Source organism: Nerophis lumbriciformis, linkage group LG06 (assembly GCF_033978685.3).
Source record: "Nerophis lumbriciformis linkage group LG06, RoL_Nlum_v2.1, whole genome shotgun sequence".
Lineage (NCBI taxonomy): Eukaryota > Metazoa > Chordata > Actinopteri > Syngnathiformes > Syngnathidae > Nerophis > Nerophis lumbriciformis.
Window position 1 is genome coordinate 19,287,048 of NC_084553.2, and position 23,074 is coordinate 19,310,121.

A 23,074-nucleotide genomic window follows, 5' to 3' on the forward strand; every position below is an offset into this window, starting at 1 on the left:
GTGTTAGCAAAGTGGCTAATTGCAGAGGTGTGGACTCGAGTCACATGACTTGGACTCAAGTCAGACTCGAGTCATGAATTTGATGACTTTAGACTCGAAAATGTAAAGAGACTTGCAACTTGACTTGGACTTTAATATCAATGACTTGTGACTTCACTTGGACTTGAGCCTTTTGACTTGACAAGACTTGCTACTTTCCCCCAAACCCAAAGATTAAAAAGTTATTCAGGAGCGCTCCGTATCTTCCATTTTGTACGTCTGTGTCTATCAGTGTGTGTGCTGCCTGTCAGTACAACAGCCAATCAAATTAGTTCCACGTTGTTTTCATCCCACATCATTCATCCAATCAAATTGCAGAACAACCAACAAAGAATAGCTCTCAAGCAACGCGCCAGTGAGGAAAAATGACGCCAAAGATAGTTTTGTTCGGGTATTAAAACTACGACTTGGTCAACAAAATACGAATTGCAACAACTTCCAACTTCGTTCGACATTTGAAGTTCCACACTGAACGGTAAGTTTTGAATGTAAGCTAACGTTTATTGGCTAAGTAACGCAACTTTTATTTGCTGTGTAATTAAATCAGTGAGGCTGTAAACTCACTGCTAACGTTATAACCATAGACATCTTATAAGTAGACGCAGCATCGAGCGCTACTGCCTACTGGCGCTGACGAGACGCGGGGCCGCCATCTTGGAGTGGTGATCCGCTCCACTCAGTGCAATTCATTTGGCAGGAGCAATGAACTGTCAGCGCATTTAATTCATCTTACCTCACTGAATATCACTGATTTTCACGCGCTTTTTCGTCATACGTGTAGCTATGATAAAGGACACATGTTTTGGCGTGTTTTATTATTGATAGTTTGCTTAACAGTAATAGAATATTCTTATATGCTATAAGTGACCAGACGTCCAAGATCAAAACTGGGAATCCCAGAGAAGGGGGAAAAAAAGCGGTCAGCTATTTTTAAGTTCAAGAAACAATATGACTAGGTTATATAAACATGCGTGTATTCTACGTAAACAATGTATGAATACATTATATATCTATATATCTTAGGGACCTATATTTGACGACCGGGGCGCATGGTGATGCAGCGTTGTTCTCCCAGGAATGCAGATGGACTTCAGACACAGCGTGCAGGTAAGAAAATGATTTATTTAAGGAATAAATCAGAAGGAACAAAGAAAAACGTGCTCATAGCACTTAAGGCAAAAAATTAAATGGGCTAGCGTGGGAGCTAGCAAGTAACAAGAGCCGAGCGCGGAAGCTAGCAGGTACAGAGCAAGTAACAAAAGTCATCATCTGTTGCAAATAGCAAATTAGGAAGCCAGACCGAGTGAGGCCAGAGCAAAGACTAAATAGCCCTCTGATTAGTGCCCGGACAACAGGTGAGTGTCCCGAACACTAACCAGAGGCAGGTGTGTGCAATATGCAGTCATAGCAACAGAAACAAACAAACTCAAGAGGTGCTGAAAACACAAGTGACTTGAAAAACGTAAACAGAATATGATCCGGGCATCAGATCATAACACTATAGACTGTAGTTTATTCTGTCTTGACACTTTGAATTGATATTTTGTATTACATTCTTCCCTTAAATGATAATGTTTACAGTGATTGCTTTATATGTATTTTTTATGTATGTCGCTTTGGATAAAAGTGTCTGCCAAATACTTAAACATAAATATATATAAACACTTGAAAGTCTTTATATCAGCTAAAACCACCAATCTGTTTCACTGGATTCAGAATAAAACCAAGTTCTGTCTTACTCAACAATGTTAGTATTTGAATATTGTTACTTGAAGACTTATTCCTGGTTACAATTATACTGTTAAGAAAGTATTATCTTATATTTTGCCTAAAATGAGAATGCATCATAATCAGTGGCGGATGGTGAATTTAGTTTTAGGTGGGGCTGAAAGTTTGTAAACCAAACCCCTGTAGGAGCGTCATCCTCTCCCAGAAGATTTCTTTGTGATTTTCACATACAAATATTGAAGATCTTTGCTCCTTCTCAACTCTGTGGTAATATTCTTTTCACAAAATACAACCAATAGTATGTTAATGTTAAATCTTACTTGTGAAAAGTAATCCCCCGATTCCTATTTTCAACAGTCTGCTCATTTATGCAGGAAAACGCTGAACACCAGCCCGGCATCTTTGTTTTCTACCTGTCAACTGTCAGTTTAGGCTGCTCGCCGGCTCCTCATCACCACTTCAAGATGGCGGCCAAATTGCTCGCGTCACAGCAACCAATGCTGCGTCTACTTATAAAACGTTATAACGTCATTGCAAACACGGCAATCTGTTGCGTCCACTGCAGTTCGCTAGCTTATTCATAGTTTTTGTCAAGTGATTTTTTTTAAGCAGGGTTGCATGAGGTACCTATACATAACGTTACGTTAGTCAATGTATCACACACAGTAACGTAACGTTAGACGGCGGTCAGCAGCACCGCGTATTTTAGCCACCTACAAAAAGACAAACATAGTCAAATAAAGGTCAGTTATTAAGAATATGTGTACATATTGCATAGGGCCCTGACATCTAAAAAGTACAACTGTGTTCATTGTTATGTTCATGTATTTGTTATGTTTTTCATGTGTACTGTTGCGTTACAACCAGTTCTTCCTCCCTCCCCAGATGGGACATACAGGTTCATTGCTCAACTAAAGATAAGATATAAGGGAGTACTCCAACCCCCTACATTCCAAAGCCTCAAGGTAACTCACACAGTGCACTTGCGGGCATAAGATGAGAAAGAGTACAAATGGAAAAACACTAGCTGTTTCAAATATGACTAAGAAAATAAATAACTCTTAAATATGTATATATGTATGTATATATATATATATATATATATATATATATATATATATATATATATATATATATATATATATATATATATATATATCCTTCACAGTATGCACACAAACACACATACAGTATGAGAGGAGATCAATGAGATAAGGTAAGAACAGGATAGAAACTGCTGTTGAACTATTTACAATGCAATATGCCATGGAAATACAATGTTAACACTTTTGTGCAAATAAGTACAGTTGCACTTGTTTTTTCAAATGTGTTTATTCTGTAAAGGAATGAGTTAAATGTTTAAAATGACTGGTTTATAGTGCTATTATGTGTGCAATGTCAGCACTATTTTTTTTCCCTGCAATTTCAAATGCACTTGTTTTAATAAATAAATACAGCGTTTTAAAAGCATACACAATCTGTGTAAATATATTAGTTTGTGGTTAAAAGGACTTGAAAGGACTCGAAACTCAAAATGCAGGACTTGGGACTTGACTTGAGACTTTCCAGTCTTGACTTTGGACTTGACTCGGGACTTGCCTGTCTTGATTCGGGACTTGACTCGAGACTTGAGGGCAAAGACCTGAGACTTACTTGTGACTTGCAAAACTATGACTTGGTCCCACCTCTGGCTAATTGTCCTTACTGTACTTTGTCAGTTCTACAGTGTGTGAGGTGTGTTTAACAATACAATTAAATAATCGTAAAAAATAACTTTTTGCGTGTGACTGAGGCCGGTATAATACATCATGTAGCTTAGGCTGACCATATTCTGAAATCCCAAAAAGAAGACACATATATGCGTGTGTGAAAATTTGCCAATGATACTTGAACTTGCTTTATAAATAATATATTTATTTAAATAAAGCCTTTTTTATCCTTTGTTGACAGCAGTGTTGGCGCTAGGAATTTTCAAAATTGGGTCCCAGGGACCCCATCAAGTCATAAAAATGGGGTCTCACAGTAAAGTTTTGGGGTCCGGTCCCACTTTTTGTAAGCGTTTTGAAAACAAATGACAAATGTATGCATTATCCTGTTATATCTCACATTCTATATTGTGTTTTGGAAAAAGGTTGTCATAAACGTTACTTAATTCATTAAAAAAAATAATACAAAGAAAACAAATGTGTATGCATATGTAAATTTATTCAGTTATAAACATTCATTCACTTTCTTCTATCTTTCATGGATCTAAACTTTACCGCTGCTGGTAGTTTTTTCTATTTTTTTTTATTTAATAAGTTGTAGGTGTATTTATTTCAGTATAAAAGTGTAAAAAGTGTTTTGCTTCGGTCATGAAATGATGATAATGGTGTGCCAGGGCATACATACATTTTATGTAAACGTTTCAATCTCTGGAGTCTACATCAACTTCAGATCTATTCCTCATTTCAAAATGTTTTAGTTTTTTTATGTTGTTTTTTTGTTTGTTTGTTTTCCGCCCTTTTGTGTCAAACAAAACTATGTTTTTTATGGCAAACACACAAAATATGCAAAATCTTCCACCAAAAAGTGGAATATTTGATGTGAAGTAATCGGAACCTTTGATAGGTCAATCATTCATAATAGCATTGATTTTGATTCAATATTATGTTTTGAGCAATGACAGTTTGAAAGAAAAAAAAACAGCTTTGTGTTATTAGTCAACATTGCAACTTTTTCTACATTACATTTCACCTGTAAGCTTTTTTATTTCACTTTTGTTATGTTTTTGTTTATTTTAATAGTATTTTTAGAATGTGTCGTGGGCCTTTAAAACATTAGCTGAGGGCCGCAAATGGTAAAAAAAAAAAAAAAAAAAAAAAAAAATCTGCGTCCTTTCTGATTTTAATGCGTTAAAAAGACACAAAAAGTGTGTTATCGCCAACACTGGTTGACAGTATAACAAAATAAGTCACACTTATATTCTTTAACATTCACAGTTTTGGAAAAAGGTGCAGAGGTAGAAATATTAAAAATGACCTCTTGTATATAATCTAAACATAAATGATGCCTCAAAACAAGTTCATTCAATTTAAACAAAAAACGGCAGACGAGCTCTCGCCCTGCACAGCTGTTTTGTGCTTTGTAATGTCGATATGGGCTTGTAGATCGTTGGCCCCTTTATTTGCCACAGATATATACGTTCCTGATTTGTACACAGTGCATTCTGCTTTCCATGTGTCACGGCCAGGACGAAAACACAGATATACTTTTCCCGCAAATCATCCGTGAAGTTGCATTTACGTTTCAGCTTCTCTCTTGTGTTCTGTCTGTCTCTCAACTGTCTCGCTCTCTGTCTCTGCCCCTCCCTCACAAATGTTGTTGCATGCGCACACCTTCACAATTTGTTTTGTTTTCAACCCCTTCTTAACCCTGGACGTACAATGAAAATACACGCAACCCTAACTCAAAATACCGGACATTTGAGGCATTTAAGAAACCCCGCCCGGACAGCCCCGCAAAAGAGGTCTTGTCCGGGGAAAAGGGGACGTATGGTCAGTCTAATGTAGCTCAGGGGTCTCAAACTAAATTTACCTGCGAGCCACGGGAGGCAGAATCTGGGTGAGACTGGGCCGCATCAGGTATTCCACAAGAAAAACGTTGTTAAAGAAAATCTCAAATGCCTTAATTTTTTTAACACATAATATGAACATATAAATAAACAAATTAAGAATAATTCGAAAATAAGTAAATATATGTTTGGGGATTTGGAATACAAACCCCGTTTCCATATGAGTTGGGAAATTGTGTTAGATGTAAATATAAACGGAATACAATGACTTGCAAATCATTTTCAACTCATATTCAGTTGAATATGCTACAAAGACAATATATTTGATGTTCAAACTGATAAACATTTTTTTTTTTTTGCAAATAATCATTAACTTTAGAATTTGATGCCAGCAACACGTGACAAAGAAGTTGGGAAAGGTGGCAATACATACTGATAAAGTTGAGGAATGCTCATCAAACACTTATTTGGAACATCCCACAGGTGTGCAGGCTAATTGGGAACAGGTGGGTGCCATGATTAGGTATAAAAACAGCTTCCCAAAAAATGCTCAGTCTTTCACAAGAAAAGATGGGGCGAGGTACACCCCTTTGTCCATAACTGCGTGAGCAAATAGTCAAACAGTTTAAGAACAACGTTTCTCAAAGTGCAATTGCAAGAAATTTAGGGATTTCAACATCTACGGTCCATAATATCATCAAAAGGTTCAGAGAATCTGGAGAAATCACTCCACGTAAGCGGCATGGCCGGAAACCAACATTGAATGACCGTGACCTTCGATCCCTCAGACAGCACTGTATCAAAAACCGACATCAATCTCTAAAGGATATCACCACATGGGCTCAGGAACACTTCAGAAAACCACTTTCACTAAACACAGTTCATCGCTACATCTATAAGTGCAAGTTAAAGCTCTACTATGCAAAGCGAAAGCCATTTATCAACAACATCCAGAAACGCCGCCGGCTTCTCTGGGCCCGAGATCATCTAAGATGGACTCATGCAAAGTGACAAAGTGTTCTGTGTTCTGACGAGTCCACATTTCAAATTGTTTTTGGAAATATTCGACATCGTGTCATCCGGACCAAAGGGGAAGCGAACCATCCAGACTGTTATCGCCGCAAAGTTCAAAAGCCAGCATCTGTGATGGTATGGGGGTGCATTAGTGCCCAAGGCATGGGTAACTTACACATCTGTGAAGGCACCATTAATGCTGAAAGGTTCATACAGCTTTTGGAACAACATATGCTGCCATCTAAGCGCCGTCTTTTTCATGGACCCCCTGCTTATTTCAGCAAGACAATGCCAAGCCACATTCAGCACGTGTTACAACAGCGTGGCTTCGTAAAAAAAGAGTGCGGGTACTTTCCTGGTCCGCCTGCAGTACAGACCTGTCTCCCATCGAAAATGTGTAAAATACGACAGCGGAGACCCCGGACTGTTGAACGACTGAAGCTTTACACAAAACAAGAATGGGAAAGAATTCCACTTTCAAAGCTTCAACAATTGGTTTCCTCAGTTCCCAATCGTTTATTGAGTGTTGTTAAAAGAAAAGGTGATGTAACACAGTGGTGAACATGCCCTTTCCCAACTACTTTGGCACGTGTTGCAGCCATGAAATTCTAAGTTAATTATTATTTGTAAAAAAAAATAAAGTTTATGAGTTTGAACATCAAATATCTTGTCTTTGTAGTGCATTCAATTGAATATGAGTTGAAAAGGATTTGCACATCATTGTATTCCGTTTATATTTACATTTAACACAATTTTCCAACTCATATGGAAACGGGGTTTGTATATTTTAATTCCACTCGGCGTGACTGTCGTATTTAACGGACGCGCGTAGTACGTCATTTCCGCATTTTGCGTCATTTCTGTATTTTCCTTTATAGCAACATGAAGGTCGACGAATAACTTTAGCCTGGCAGCATGGCTCATGTTCATTTTAACATAAACACTGTGCCATTTGTAGGTGGTTCAAAGTACCGGGATAGCGAGCGCAAAAAGGCGACTGCTCCAGAGTGTTATCCGCCGTGCTGTTACTGGAAAAAGAAGCGCAAATGACACTGTTGTTGTTGTAAACGTAGTCATGGAAACAAAAAACAATGTAAATCAAATACAAATATATGTCGTGTTCATCGTGCAAATACAATCCAAAAAGCGCGATGCAAATACAAAATATAAATTACTCATAAATGACGGTGTGACACTATAATTGGTCTGAGTTATTGGGGACTGTTTTTGCCGACGGAGTTAATGTGACTGCAGCCTACATTAGTTTACATTGAGTTCCTTACTTTTCTTTTATCCCTCTGCGTCTGTATCACTTAGATTTATTTTGTCAGAGAGAGACATATTGTATATACGCGTCATACCCGCTGTGACAGGTTGGTGTCAGTTTCATTGTTTTGAGTTTTTTCCTGTTGTCCCTAATGTAGTGACCGCTTATGTTGTAAATTTTGTAAAGCACTGGGTCAGCTTTTTCTGTGAAAAGTGCTGTATGATTAAATGGTATTTACGGTATTTAATTACCCTATCTTAAAAAGTACCAATTTTATTTCATGAATAACTCAGGTGAATGGAAAAAATCTTGACGGAACAAGGTGGGGCAGTTTAATACTTCTTGAATTTGGATTTCATCTGAATTTAAATTTGGATTACAGTTTAAATACTGCCACCGTTCTGAGGGTGGCAGCAAAGTATTATTTTCTGAGAATAAAACTGGACAGCTCTGAAAGCGAATTCAAGTAATTGCATTAACCAAATGTACTTGTGAATCAATCTCTTTGTTTATATGTATATCCATCCAGCCATATATATATATATGTGTATATATATTTATTTATATATGTACACACTATATTGACAACAGTATTTGGCCACCCATCCAAATGATCAGAATCAGGTGTCCTATTCACTTGGCCCGGCCACAGGTGTATAAAATCATGCACTTAGGCATGAAGACTGTTTCTACAAACATTTGTGAAAGAATGGGCCGCTCTCAGGAGCTCAGTGATTTCCAGCGTGGAACTGTCATAGGATGCCACCTGTGCAACAAATCTAGTCGTGAAATTTCATCGCTCCTAAATATTCCAAAGTCACTGTCGGCTTTTTTATAAGAAAATGGAAGAGTGTGGGAACAACAGCAACTCAGTCATGAAGTGGTAGGCCACATAAACTGACAGAGAGGTATGGCGTCACATTAGTGCCAAAAATCCGAGTGCATAAAAACTGTTATCGCGCGCTGATTCTCCACTTCGTGCGCGCGCGACACCCTTTTGCGCGCGCGTGGTGCCTTTTTGCGCGCGCGCGGTGCCTTTCTGCGCGCGCGCCGTCTCGGTCTGTGCGCTCTCTGTGTACTCCTGGCATCTCTCCTCGTGCTGTCATGTTTCTTTTTGGCACTTTGTAGCGCGCGCACGAAGTGGAGAATCAGCGCGCAATAACAGTTTTTATGCGCTCTGATTTTTGGCACTAATGTGACGCCATAGAGAGGGGTCAACAGATGCGGGTATGCTTAGACGGCCCCTCCTTTCTGATGAGCATTTTTCAGATGACCAATGATTCTCCAGCGTAGCAACGTTGTAGCCATCTTACCTCGGACAGCGAGCCTCAATCATTACATTGATGTCAATGGTACATGTACTAATTAAATTACCATAACTTGCTCGATTTTCGACCAATTTACAAACGGTTTGCCTTGTTACAAATCATATTACATGTAGATATGACATAGGATGCTGTACCTGTTGAAATTACCTCTTTCGCTTTAAAAAAAAAAAGACTTAATTGTGCAACATAGTTGTGTAGGGTCAGTGTTAGTCAGTTCTCTGATTATTTTAAACTGTTTCAGAATACATTATTAAAAGGCTATGTTTAACATTTTTAAAACAAAATTCAAAGATTATTTCATTAATTTTATGGCTGAATCAAAAGAAATTCCATAAATTAGAAAACAAATGTTCAAGAAGAAGTGAAAATATAAAATAATGTTATGGTTGGATGTTATTGCTGGTGGACCAGTTCTGGCTGAAAGATGTGATTATGGTGTTTGTTGTCTTATTATTTATTTGGGTCACATTTTGTATTACCCTGTATTGTGTTTTTATGTGGTATGCAATAACCTTCATCAGCGCACGACATGTTTTTATCCACTTCTTCCTCCGTAAATCTTGATACATATTGACGATGACCCGCCCTGCTATACTTCTGATTGGCTCTGAGCATTTTTCGCCTGGCCAATCAGAAAGAAGGGGCCGTCTAAGCATACCCGCCCCCAAAGTGCCAAAACGAAACATGACAGCGCACAGACCGAGACGGCGCGCGCGCGCAAAAAGGCACCACGCGCGCAGAAAGGCACCGCGCGCGCGCAAAAAGGCACCACGCGCGCGCAAAAGGGTGTAGCGCGCGCACGAAGTGGAGAATCAGCGCGCGATAACAGTTTTTATGCGCTCTGATTTTTGGCACTAATGTGACGCCATAGAGAGGGGTCAACAGATGCTGAGGCGCATAGTGCAAAGACTTTCTGCACAGTCAGTTGCTACAGAGCTCCAAACCTCTTGTGACCTTCCAATTAGCCCACGTACAGTGCGCAGAGAGCTTTATGGAATGGGTTTCCATGGCCGAGCAGCTGTATCTAAGTCATACATCACCAAATCCAATGCAAAGCGTCGGATGCGGTGGTGTAAAGCACGTCGCCACTGGACTATAGAGCAGTGGAGACGCGTTCTCTGGAGTGAGGAATTAGGCTTTTCCATGTGGCAATCTGATAGACAAGTCTGGGTTTGGAGGTTGCCAGGAGAACGGTACGTTTCGGACTGCATTATGCCGACTGTGAAATTTTGTGGAGGAAGAATTATGGTGTGGGGTTGTTTTTCAGGAGTTGGGCTTGGCCCCTTAGTTCCAGTGAAAGGAACTTTGAATGCTCCAGGATACCAAAACATTTTGGACAATTCCATGCTCCCAACCTTGTGTGAACAGTTTGGAGCGGGCCCCTTCCTATTCCAAAATGACTGTGCACCAGTGCACAAAGCAAGGTCCATAACGACATGGATGACAGAGTCTGGTGTGGATGAACTTGACTGGCCTGCACAGAGTCCTGACCTGAACCCAATAGAACACCTTTGGAATGAATTAGTACAGAGACTGAGAGCCAGGCCTTCTCGACCAATATCAGTGTGTGACTTCACCAATGCGCTTTTGGGAGAATGGTCAAAAATTCCTATAAACACACTTCGCAACCTTGTGGACAGCCTTCCCAGAAGAGTTGAAGCTGTAATAGCTGCAAAAGGTGGACCGACATCATATTGAACCCTATGGATTAGGAATGGGATGGCACTTCAAGTTCATATGTGAGTCAAGTCATGTGGCCAAATACTTTTGGCTATATAGTGTATATATGTATATATATATATATATATATATATACAATTATACAAAACAGGCATCCCACTTGGCCCAATAGTAGATATCACACAAAAGTATATGAAATAATAAAATGAACTTGGTCTCAAAGAATACCTAAAAACTGGAAAAGTTTTATTGACCTGCTTTTAGCTTTGAACTTGGGTAAAACTGTAGTCCTTGTTATTTTAGATTTTTTAGCAACTTTTGATACAGTAGACCACAGCATTCTAACAACTTGCCTTGAGACATATGTGGGTATTAAGGGTACAGGCCTATAATGGTTCCAGTCCTATTTGACCAATGGGAGTTTTTCTGCCAATAATCCTCCTTCGTCTCTCCTCAACTGTGGTGTACCCCAGAGATCAATTGTGCCGCCTCTCATCTTTTGTTTATACACTACATGCTTTCCCTTTTTTAACTGTGTTGCAGATGATAATTGAATACATCTCCCTGTAACAACATGTGATAGCCATACCTGCAAACCTTGAGACCTCTGAATTTGGGAAAATGGGGGGGGGGGGGGGGGTTTAGGTGGTCGGGGTGGGCGGGGCCGAGTGGCAGGGTTAAGGGGGAGGAGTATATTTATAGCTAGAATTCACTGAAATTCAAGTATTTCTTATATATATATATATATATATATATATATATATATATATATATATATATATATATATATATATATATAATAAAATAAATATATAAATATTTCTTACATATATATATATATATATACAGTATATATATATATATATATATATATATGTATAAATAAAAGAAATCCTTGAATTTCAGTGAATTCTAGCTATATATATATATATTTATTTGTATTATGTATATATATATATATATATATATATATATATATATATATATATATATATATATATATATATATATATAAAATAAATACTTGAATTTCAGTGTTCATTTATTTACGCATATACACACACAATACACTCCTCTACTCATTGTTGTATTTGAAAGTGCAATGCTTTGCAGCCAGTAGCACAGCCTTTGAAGGAGCATAGGTATGGGCAGCATCTGTGAAATTTAATTTGCAGGAAAGGATTGAGTTTCCCTTCGAGCTGTCCTGGATGAACTTGCAAGCGTACTTCTTCTTCTTACTCGTCGTCGCCATGACTCTCTTCTCTTCTTCGTTCTTCTGCTTCGTCTCCTTCTTGTTGTGTGTGCAGTTGTGCACTCTCCAAAAGCCGTAGATGTTATAACGTGACTGGGCCGGCACGCTGTTTATATGGAGGAAAAGCAGACGTGACGACAGGTTGTCCTCACTCAGGTCCGCATTGTTGTCCGGCTGGAAATCGGGAGAAATTCGGGAGAATGGTTGTCCCGGGAGATTTTCGGGAGAGGCACTGAAATTCGGGAGTCTCCCGGAAAAGTCTGGAGGGTTGGCAAGTATGGTGATAGCCAGGCTACCATATACTCTGCAAAATTGTCTGCATGATGTCCAACTATGGATGGTGAGCAATTTCCTATATTCAAACAAAAATTAAACAAATTGTGGTCGATTTACCCCCTTTTTACGGATTTCAAAGTGCTATTGGTCCATCCTCTTATTGCCACTGATGCAAGTAGCCTTGGGGTCATTTTTGGCGACTTGATTTTTTTCTACATTTAATACACTTCCTTGTGGTCTACATAACATGTAATGGTGGTGCTTTGGTCAAATTTGGCATAGATTTTGTTTTACAGACTGTCTTCAAGCTGTTGCACCGTTTTGTGGCTGGTCTTATTTACGTGCCTCCACTTTGACTGCGTTGCCGCCCCATAAACCATGCTGTAGTTTTTAGCGTTTCCATATCGAGTGTACTGACAGATATGAATTAGAACCAAATGCTACTTTTTATAAGAAATGATAACAGCTGAAGATTTCAATTGTGCACAATCATTATGAGAGACATGAACACACATGTCTTTTGGGGGGAAGTGTGGGGGTTTAAGATGATAAACAAACACCTGGAAGATGCAGCTAATGGGAGTCACAGTTGTAGCCTCAAAGCCCTCTAAAACAACTTCAAAATCCTCCAACGTTTTGTACACACTGCAAGTATATATAATGTAGTAGCAGACATGTTCATAACAATATGTAATATGTACAATATTTACTGTATTTTGGTCGTTTTAATCATTGCCAGAACTAATTATTTGGCGCATTTATTTACGTTTCCATAGCAGCGCAGGTCTGACTTCTGGCAACAACCCCTTCCGGACATAAACATGAGTGTGTTCTAATCATGGCAGATTTGGACAAATAAGGATTCACAATCTAATCTTTTTTAATCTGAATTCATGGCAGATGAACCACTGCTTCTATAAATGAGCAGGAAGGAAGAGTGAGTCGTTGGAGCAGACAGAAGCCGAGAGCGTGAGGTGAAAGTGAATCGAAGATGCAAAATGTGGAACTTGAAGACAAGCTATTTCGACATAAATGGCATGCTTACCCATAATTAACCGGAAACAATATCCCTGGCCAGCTGGACCAAACAGACAACTGTCCATCAAGTGAGTCGCACTTTATATTGATTATGATACACGCAGCACGTCATGTGTGTATCACAGTGACGTGCAGTCACTAGAGGCAGGTGAGGCGGGGCCTCACCTGCCATCATGGAAAGAAAAAAAATGTAAAAAGAAAAAAATATATATTAAATTGTTAAATGTATCCAGTGATTATACTATAAAGTTATTTTCCATTTAACTTCACCAGTTTTAGATTATTTTTATTCAAAATCGCTGAATTTTCACATTTGCCGTTCAAATACTGAGAAGAGACGGTGCGGTGAACAGCAGCCAGTCGAGGCACGTCACTCAGTGCTTCAACATGGATTGCGGACTCGGCTAACTGCTGGCCTGCTGTGCAGTGAGACCGTATTGCTATATGAACTATATTATACATTTCCATAGTTTAGTTAGCTGAGGTATATAATGTACAGTGTATTTTGTCAACAACTGTATGTGTGTAACGTATTTCTTGTGCTGAGCGATCATAAAACGGCTGCAAAAGACGCACTGGCTGAGGCTCGCCTCCTGCACCCCCGCCGTAGAATTTGCACCCCATGACGGGAGTGTTATATCAACTAAAGCCCACACTTAAACTTTCCACGTGCAAGATTGAATCTATTTAAAAAAGTTATTTCATAAGAAGCCAAAAAGTGCAAAAACAATAATGTTCGTGTTGGAGGAGTTGTGAATGACTGCAGGGCCACAACATTAGGTACACCTGCAGACTGCAGGTGTACCTAATTCACAACTCTTCCAACACGAACATTATTGTTTTTGCACTTTTTGGCTTCTTATTAAATAACTTTTGTAACCTATTTTTATGGGCTTTCCTCTTTGTGATGTTAAGTTCCTGTTATGCGCTGTTGTACAGTATATGCCTTGAGCTCTTATTTTGAAGGCGCTAAGAGCGGAATTTTGACACGTTGGAGTGGAGCGGAAGTTTTTGAAAGAAGGTAAATAAAGTGGTCCTCGTGTAAACTGGAGCCTCCGTGTTTGTTATTTTGTAGTTTCATACAGTATAGGCGACATTTATAAACCCTCGGATACACTTTTTTAAATAGATTCAATCTTGCACGTGGAAAGTTGAAGTGAGGGCTTTAGTCATTAATCCAGCACAACAGCGGCGCATTTATAAGTAAAGGTAAGACCATAATAACGTTTTTTTATTAAATGTGCTTTTTTGTGTGCTACAGTTTGTATGTGTAAAGTTAAAGTTAAGTTAAAGTACCAATGATTGTCACACACACACTAGGTGTGGTGAAATTTGTCCTCATCACCCTCGCCATCAGGACAGACCAACGACTACAGGAGTTCAAGTTTCTCCAAGGAGGCCGTCCGACGGATCCACACCACCATCCGCAGTTTTCCCTCACCGCCAGTTCTACTCCAGGTCCTCAACCAACAGTACGGCTTCCCTATTCCCTGCCTGATAAGGGAGAGGAGCCCATGCAGTTGGGCCGGGCACGACTCCCTCTGGTAGAGCGCCAACGTCGCCTTAAGGAGGGGCGATGTTTCTATTGTGGGGAGGTGGGGCATCTCGTGGCCGCCTGCCCTTCCAAGTCGACCCAGGTGAGGGATCAGAATCCTGCCTCAAGTGCTACCGTACGTACCTTGACACCCATTAAGGTAACCAATGACTCTATTAGTGTGGTTATGCATGTTTTAATTGACTCTGGGGCTGATGAGAGCTTGATGGACTGGGGTTTAGCCAAGAAATTGGGAGTAAAAACAAGGGTCATCACACCCCCCCTTAAGGCTAGCGCCCTTAATGGTAGCGCTTTATTCACGATCACCCATGTCACAAAACCCGTAGCCATAGACATTGATAATCACCACGAAGTATTGAACTTTTTTTTGTTTCACTCATCAGCACGCACCCTGGTATTGGGACATCCATGGCTCGTTTACCACAACCCCCACATAAACTGGCCCACAGGCAAAATCAGGGGCTGGGGTAGGAACTGTGTGGGGAAATGTATGAGGGTTAGTGCCCCAGCAAAAACCACCATGAACATCAACTCTGTTTCTGCTCACTTTACCATAGAACCACAGCACCCAGATTTGACGTCAGTACCTCCTTGCTATCACCACCTGAAGGAGGTCTTTAATAAGGTAAAAGCTACATCGCTCCCACCACATCGTCCTTACGATTGTGCTATAGACCTCATTCCCGGATCTACCATCCCCAAGGGGCGCCTATATTCGGTTTCAGGTCCCGAAAAACATGCTATGAAAGACTACATACAATCCTCACTTAAAACGGGACTCATCCGTCCCTCATCGTCACCTGCTAGAGCAGGGTTTTTCTTTGTATCCAAGAAAGACGGCACACTGCGACCATGTATAGACTATAGTCCCCTCAACGACATAATAAAGAATCGGTACCCTCTGCCATTAATGTCATCAGTTTTCGATCAGCTCCAACAGGCCAAAGTTTTTACCAAGCTTGACCTACGCAATGCTTATCACCTCATTCGCATTAGGGAAGGTGATGAGTGGAAAACCGGATTTAACACCCCTAGTGGCCACTACGAATATTTAGTAATGCCTTTTGGTCTCACTAATGCCCCTGCCGTTTTTCAGGCTATGATTAATGATGTGCTGAGAGACTTTTTGGACAATTTTGTTTTCGTCTATCTTGATGACATACTAATTTATTCTGACAATCTGGACATTCACAGACACCATGTCAGCCAGGTTTTGCAACGGCTCTGGGAAAACCACCTGTACGTAAAAGCTGAAAAGTGCAAATTCCATGCCGACACCATCTCCTTCCTGGGCTTCATTGTAGCCCCTGGAAGTGTACAGATGGATCCGGCTAAAGTTAGCGCAGTCGCCAAGTGGCCAACACCTGATAGTCGTAAGAAGGTTCAGCAATTCCTCGGTTTTGCGAACTTCTACAGACGATTTATCAGAGGCTTTAGCGCAATAGCTTCTCCTCTCCATGCCTTGACTTCTCCACAGGTGCGCTTCCACTGGTCTCCGGAGGCAGAGAGGGCGTTCCAGGATCTCAAACGCCGCTTCACGACTGCACCCATCCTCACGCTACCAGATCCACAACGCCAATTTGTGGTCGAGGTGGACGCGTCGAACGAGGGAGTTGGGGCGGTCTTATCCCAAAGACTGGAGACAGATGGGAAGACCCACCCCTGTGCTTTTCTGTCTCGCCGGTTGAGCCCTGCAGAACGTAACTATGATGTTGGCAACAGGGAACTTCTGGCGGTCAAGGTAGCATTGGAAGAGTGGCGACATTGGTTAGAGGGGGCACAACATCCTTTCATAGTTTGGACTGACCACAAGAACTTGGAATATATTCGAAACGCCAAGAGACTGAATTCACGTCAGGCCAGGTGGGCATTGTTTTTCAATCGTTTTAACTTCACGTTGTCTTACAGGCCGGGGTCCCGCAACGTCAAGTCAGACGCTTTGTCACGCCTCTACGACCCCGAGCCTGCTGCCAAGGTACCAGAACCCATCCTTCCCCTGAACTGTGTGGTTGGAGCGGTCACTTGGCAGATAGAACGAGAGGTAAGGGACGCTAATGGTGAGACCCCTCCACCTAGTGGGTGCCCAGAGAATCGCCTGTTTGTCCCGGTCAGTCTGCGCCCACAGGTGATCCATTGGGCTCACACCTTGCTGCTTACCTGCCATCCGGGGGTCCGGAGAACTATGTTTATGATCTCACAGCGGTTCTGGTGGCCATCCATGGAGGCGGGGGTCCGGGAGTACATCGAGGCGTGTCCGGTCTGCGCTCGTAACAAAACATCCTCTGGGCCACGTGTTGGACTTCTACAGCCGCTGCCTATCCCTTCCAGACCGTGGTCTAACATCTCTATGGACTTCGTCACTGGCCTCCCGGTCTTAAGAGGTAACACCACGGTGCTCACCGTGGTCGATCGATTTTCAAAGATGACACATTTTATTGCTTTGCCAAAGTTGCCCACAGCCAAGGAGACTGCTCAGATATTGATGCAGCACGTTTTTAGAATTCATGGATTTCCCACAAATTCATCTCACGGTTCTGGAAGGAGTTCTGCAAGCTCATCGGGGCTACAGCCAGCCTGACATCAGGATACCACCCGGAGGCAAACGGCCAGACCGAGCGCCTCAATCAACAACTGGAAACCGGCCTCCGATGCCTCGTGTCCCAGAACCCAACAACGTGGAGTTCCCACCTGGTCTGGGTGGAATATGCCCATAACTCCTTGCCTACCTCTGCCACTGGTTTCTCCCCCTTCAAGTGTGTCTACGGCTACCAACCGCCAGTGTTCCCAGACTCAGAGCCAGAAGTTTCCGTGCCCTCCGCCCACGCCCTGGTGCGCCGATGCCGTCGTATTTGGCTTGCGGCCCGACAAGTGCTCACTCGCCAAGGAGATCGGGTCAAGAAAGCAGCCGACCGGAAGCGGCGCCCAGCACCTGATTACCGGCCAGGACAGAGAGTATGGCTATCCGCCAAAGACCTGCACCTCAAGGTTCCCTCCAAGAAATTAGCGCCCAGATTCGTGGGTCCCTTTCCCATCACCAAGGTCATCAATCCAGCAGCAGTACGCCTCCGCCTACCCAGGTCGCTCCGCGGCCACCCTACTTTCCATGTCAGCCAAGTCAAGCCTGCCAAAGAAAGCCCCATGGTCCCAGCCACCAAACCCCCTCCACCGCCGCTGGTAGCTGTAGACGGAGGACTTCTGTACCGGGTCAAGAAACTTTTAGCGGTACGCAAAAGAGGTCGAGGTAGACAGTTCTTGGTGGATTGGGAGGGGTACGGTCCAGAAGAGAGACAGTGGATTCCCCAACGGAACATTGATGACCCCTCCCTGATCCGGGACTTCTATAGACTCCACCCTGAGGTCCCTGGGCCGTCAGGAGTCGGCCCTAGAAGGGGGGTTCTGTCACACCTGGGTGAAGTCTTGTCTGGGTTTCGTCTGTTGTCATGTTGTCTTGCCATTTCCTGTTTTATTTTGAAAGATTAACTCTCTCTCTCGTTTCAGGTCACTTGCCCTTCCTCCTGTTTCACTGGTCTGACGTCTCTCCTGATTGCCTGATTGTTCCCACCTGTGTCACACTCCCTCATGTGTATAAATGTCTCGTCCTCCTCTTGTCTTGTGCCAGAGTGTCTCGTTACTTCATGTGCGTACCTCCAGCGTTCCCTTGCCATAGCATTGTCCACAGCCACAGCCACAGCCACGTTTCTTGTATCTTTTTTGGATCCATGGGAGTATTTTGATTTGTAAGTTTTCTCAGGTAAGAATAGCTTCCTAGCATCACCTCCATTGGAGCGGCTTTTGTTATACTTAGTAGTTTTTTGTTCATAGCCCCTTTTCCCCTCCGTAGACGGAGCGTTTTTGAGTTATTTATATTTTTGTTAGTTTAGAGCTCAGGTCAGTTGTGTTTTTATAGCCTGTTTGTTTCTCCTGTTTTGGACCCCTTCCCTTGTCCAAATAAATATATTGTCTTCAAATCCTGCATCTGTGTTCAGAGTCCTGTTCTGGTCGTGACAGGATGGGCTTTTTATAACATTTGTTCACATATGTCTTTACATTTCTTCTTCCTCAAGTCATATTTTCTATTATTTTGTCAGACTGGATTATTGTTCTTTCACTACAGAGTACAATGGGAACTTATTGATCGACTGAAGTGATGCCAAATGTGATTATACCACAATTTATGTGTGTGTTTTAGGTCTAATGATCAATATGTCGCTGCTGTTCTATTTTGGAATTTTAGTGTGATCTAAAAGCCTCAAACAAGCCCATCAATCAATATTTGTTTTCTCCACCTAAATGTCTTTCTAACTTGGTTAACCTGCCATTTGGGACGTAGCACCAGTTGACTTTTTACTGGAACAATAACACAAAAACATAAAAGTTAACTTCAAGTCATCATGTTCTTGATGTGAAGTGAATTATATAGCACTTTTTTCTCTAGAGACTCAAACTTTACATAACGAAACCCATCATCTACATGCTACATTTAAACCAGCGTGGGTGGCACTGGGAGCAGGTGGGTAAAGTGTCTTGCCCAATGACACAATGACAGAAGCGGGAAACGAACCAGCAACCCTCAAATTGCTGGCACGGCCACTCTACCAACCAAGTCACGTCATCCGGATGTTTTCATGAAACACTTTACAAAATATCTGGAAGGTATGAATTTGCATTGTCCTTTATGAAAAATTCAAATATCTAATCCAGCTTAATCTACTCCCACAATGTCTGTCTTTGACACATCACAAAAAGTTTCCCACCTATTTCGTAGTTCCACAAATGAATGAGCACTTTTTACAAGGTCTCCATTTTTCAACTGATGTGAACTGATCAACTGATCATTCAACTCATTCAAAACTTCCAGGTGATCAATTTGATACATTTCAACAATTCCTCACATCAATGTTTCCCATACATTAATGTATTTTTTGTGACCCACTGCAAAGAAATTTGGACTGCCACAAATATATAGGTTAGTGGCAGTAAACATCATGACTACGCTTCTTTAACACAGTTCATTAGGTTCGTGATAAAGGGGAATTCCCGCACGAATGAAAAGTGAAAGACGGGAAGTGTTTTGAGCGTCATGCAATTATGATAGCTGTGTATAAATTTGGCGGCCACATCCTTCACAGTGTGCATTTGTGCTGGCATCATTGTGATGCGTGAAGACTGTTCCAATTTGAAAACCCTCCAATGGTCCTTGGAACAAATCTGTCCAACTCTCCCATTAGTTTAAAGTGAGCATCAGGACTAGCCTTTGCATCCTTCCATATTGAATATAATAAACCGTTACTGTTATTGCACTTAAAAAGTATGGGGTGCCAAATGTAAAAGTTCAGTCACATTTTTTGAGCAGATTCTCACATTTAACTCACATTTCTCACATCAGAATCAGAATCAGGTTTATTTGGCCAAGTATACTTGCATATACAAGGAATTTGTTGGCTCTCCAAACATACAACAAATAGACAAGTACACATTCGCTGAGCAAGCAGTATTTTAGGTGCATACTTTACAGCAAGACATATACTAGTCAACTATCAACATATGCAGACTATACACGATTTTGTGCAAAGTACAAATATGTGCATAAGACAGATATACAGTGACAAAAGAAATGTAGAGAAAGAGTAGTGCAAAAAAAAAAAAGCCAGGTGTGTGGCCTGTAATGTGCAATAAGCTTGTGATGTGCAATAAGTCTGTAATGTGCAGGATGCATGAGTGATAAAGTCAGTAGTGCCAGTAAAGTCAGGCTGTGCTTGGGAACATATCAGATCACCTTATCTACTGTTCAGGAGAGTGATGGCAGTGGGAAAGAAGCTGTTTTTGTGTCTGGTAGTTTTTGTGTGCAGGGATCTGTGTTGTCTGCCAGAGGGGAGGAGGTTGAAGACTGTATGCCGGGTGCGTTGGGTCTTTGGTGATGTCCTCTGCCCTTTTCCTGGTCCTGCTTGAGTACAAGTCCTGTAGGGGGGTCAGGGGTCACCAATGATCTTTTCCGCTGATCTGATTGTGCGCTGTAGTCTGCATCTGTCCTTTGTTGTGGTTGCCCCAAACCAGACAGTAATGGATGAGCAGAGAATGGATTCAATATCCATTGACACTAGGCTGTTGCCCAGTGTCAATGGATATTGTGAGGGGAGGCAGCACTGAGGGGTGTTTCCTCAAGTTCACAGCCATCTACACAGTCTTTAGAGTATTCAGCTCTGTTGACTACACCAAAGCACCAGCCTCTCAATCTCCTGCCGAAATGCAGACTCGTCACCATCCTGAATGAGCCCAATGACAGTGGTGTCATCTGCAAATTTCAAGACTTTGACAGCTGGATCGTTGGAGGTGCAGTTGTGTATAGGAAGAAGAGCAGTGGAGAAAGGACGCACCTCTGTGGCGCTCCAGTGTTGATTGAACTTTGTTCCAGATGTGATGCCATTTCATTTAGCTAATTTTCATCACATAAAAGTTTAAGTTTGAGCTACATCTAAATCTTAAGTCTAAATCCCAAATCTAATTTTAAATCTTAAAACTAAATCCAAATGTTACATCTCAACCTAAATCTTAAATGTAAATATTACATCCAAACCTAAATGTTAATTATAAATATAGCTATTACATCTAAAATCTAAATGTGAGCGCAAATATTAAATCTAAACCTAAATGTCGTCTTCCCTTCGTCTTTCGGAGATGCTCCCATCAATCAGATGGCGGTGCTGTGTCATGCTGGCAGGAAGATGGAAAAGAAACATATTAAAAGGCGCACATCAGAATGGGCCGGATCCGAACCTCTTACCAAATGGGTTATGGGTTATACTTGTATAGCGATTTCCTACCTTCAAGGTACTCAAAGCGCTTTGACACTATTTCCACATTCACCCATACATTCACACACTGATGGCGGGAGCTGCCATGCAAGGCCCTAACCACGACCCATCAGGAGCAAGGGTGAAGTGTCTTGCTCAAGGACACAACGGACGTGACGAGGTTGGTAGAAGGTGGGGATCGAACCAGGAACCCTCAGGTTGCTGGCACGGCCACTCTCCCAACCTCGCCACGCCGTCCCCATGATCAAATGATCATGTTTTCACCATTTAGCGCACCCATAAGACATATTCTTTAGAACTGTCAGCTGGCTGCTGCATAAAACCTATATGACAGTGATTGCGTTGTTTACAGCAATGTAATGTTCATATGTGACACAATCATGAAGTAACAGCGCAGCGAAATGATGAAAGACACATACAAATAGAAATAATTGTAATCTATCAGATTGCATGCCTCGGTGTATTCAGGAACAATTCCATTCAATTGTCAAACGTGGAAGTGCAGCGTCAAGTGTTTGAGTGTCTAATTGTCTTTATGTAAGACACCTTGCACCAAATGTTCCCTCTAATTGTTCATGTGTGTGAGCAAATGCAAAAACACCCTGAGCATTCAGTGGAGCACATGTGAGCAACATCAGACCTGCACACTATGTCCACACCAGCAGCACCTGTCCCAAAGCTGACTTAATAACAAGATACATGTTTTATTTTAGTAATCAAATGACAGCAGTCTTTTTCATTAATTATTTTTTCCTATTCTAAGTGATCCTGAGTAGTCCTGAATTCAATCCCGGGCTCGGGATCTTTCTGTGTGGAGTTTGTATGTGTTGCATGCTGCGTGGGTTCCCTCCGGGTACTCCGGCTTCCTCCCGCCGCCAAAAACATGCACCTGGGGATAGGTTGATTGGCAACACTAAATTGGCCCTAGTGTGTGAATGTGAGTGTGAATGTTGTCTGTCTATCTGTGTTGGCCCTGTGATGAGGTGGCAACTTGTCCAGGATATACCCCGCCTTCCGCCCGAATGCAGCTGAGGTAGGCTCCAGCACCCCCCGCGACCCCAAAAGGGACAAACGGTAGAAAATGGATGGATGGATATATTTTTATTAGCATTTCTGTAATCTAGTAACAACATTCCATGATTAATATTCATACGACAAATTAACATTCTTGATAAATGACAGTAGATTATTAAGCACATCTGTTTGGGGAGTCATAGTGTAACGATCTGGAATTGAAACTTTGTGTGGTGTTGGAGTTATCCGACTTTTTGTGTGGCCGTAAATGCATCACTAGCGAAGTGTGGTGAGTGCTTGCGTTGGTGCAAGTGAGAAAGAGAACGGCTGCTGTGGTTATGACAGATGACAAAGAGTTGGCTTAAGCCTGGTTTGTACGACAGACAATGCCCAGTTTTGCGAGATATACGTTTTTTTACTATGTTTTTGTTGTGGTTACGGCCGACAAACAGTTTTGCTTAATAAAGTGATGGATGGAATTCCTGCCCTCTGTAAATCGTCTCTACAGACGTAATAAT

General features: G+C 41.6%; 1 protein-coding gene across 1 annotated transcript in view; it reads left to right on the plus strand.

Moving 5' to 3' along the window:
* The first annotated feature begins 372 nt into the window (after positions 1-372).
* LOC133608551 (transmembrane channel-like protein 3) overlaps positions 373-23,074 on the plus strand; it is a 169,941-nt gene continuing 147,239 nt past the window's right edge. Inside the window, exons 1-3 of the mRNA XM_061963861.2 lie at positions 373-514; positions 1,063-1,146; positions 2,653-2,732. The gene's annotated coding sequence lies outside the window, so the exon portion shown is untranslated. The remainder of the gene's footprint in view (positions 515-1,062; positions 1,147-2,652; positions 2,733-23,074) is intronic.